Raw genomic sequence first — 1,117 nt, 5'->3', positions numbered from 1 at the left:
GAGGTAAACGGGGACTTCCTAGATAAGCTTCACTCTTCTTACAGAGGCGTTGTTGTTCTTACATGTGGTCTATACGTCTCCGTTACTGTGTTTGTATCCTTTACTATGTTGAATTGTTGGCGAGAAAGACGTATTGTTCATTATAAACTAACCTTCATATTGCGATCGAGTGAGGACAAAACAATTGTACGTCATAGCACCACCCTAACACGTACCCTATATAATGCTATGTATCCTCCTATTCGTCATGAAGCAGAGTGGCGCAGCGGAAGCGTGCTGGGCCCATAACCCAGAGGTCGATGGATCGAAACCATCCTCTGCTATGTGTTTATCTTTTCTTTTTTTTTTTCTTTTTTCTTACATATTTGTTTTTCAATGTCAACACAACATTGAAGCGACAGTAACATGGATTCCTATTAACAGACGTTTTCCAAACCGCATAATGTTTGGTATTTTAATTTCCACACACAATCTGATTAAACGCCTTTTATTTGATGTAACAGTTTTACCTCAAACTCAGTGTTTTTAAAGCACGACGGTGATGAGATTTCAATACATGCAATGATTAACCTGAACAACTTCTACAAGCATTCAAAGGAAAAATAAGATCGGGTTTTCCTGTTTCACGGTCAAACATGAAAAATGTGCAAAACCCCCCCAAAAAACATGAATTGTTGCACCATTGTTTTAAATGCTTCTTTTATTCTCTCTTTTTATTATACATCACGGTGACATGGCACATTATCTGCACACTTACCACAATAACGTATTTATAATGTATTTTCTCCCAGCCATTGTCTGGGCTCCCTGTGAAGGTTTGAGTGACACCTAGTGATGTAATTTGCAAATTGCAACCAACTGAAAAAAAAAACTCACAACCTCTGCCAAGAAGAACCCAGCAGAGAGAGAGAGGTTTTATGTTATGGCAAAACTACACATAATACAGGAATAACAATTTAGATAAACATATTCTTTTAGATTTTCCTTTTATTCAGCAGGTGAAACTATTCTTCTAATAAAACTTTAAAATGCCTAAATTGGATTTTTGTTAAATGGGATTAAAAGTGCAGATTTTCTTTGCAATTTTTTTTTACATTGTCTGAAAGGTTTGAAATGA

General features: G+C 36.1%; 1 non-coding gene across 1 annotated transcript; it reads left to right on the top strand.

Annotated features, from left to right (window-relative positions):
* Positions 1-251: 251 nt before the first annotated feature.
* Positions 252-323, top strand: trnam-cau. Its single transcript has one exon. It is a non-coding gene; the product is annotated as a tRNA-Met (tRNA).
* The last annotated feature ends 794 nt before the right edge of the window (positions 324-1,117 follow it).

Source organism: Hippoglossus stenolepis, chromosome 5 (assembly GCF_022539355.2).
Source record: "Hippoglossus stenolepis isolate QCI-W04-F060 chromosome 5, HSTE1.2, whole genome shotgun sequence".
NCBI lineage: Eukaryota > Metazoa > Chordata > Actinopteri > Pleuronectiformes > Pleuronectidae > Hippoglossus > Hippoglossus stenolepis.
This window is presented reverse-complemented; position numbering and strand designations above follow the sequence as displayed.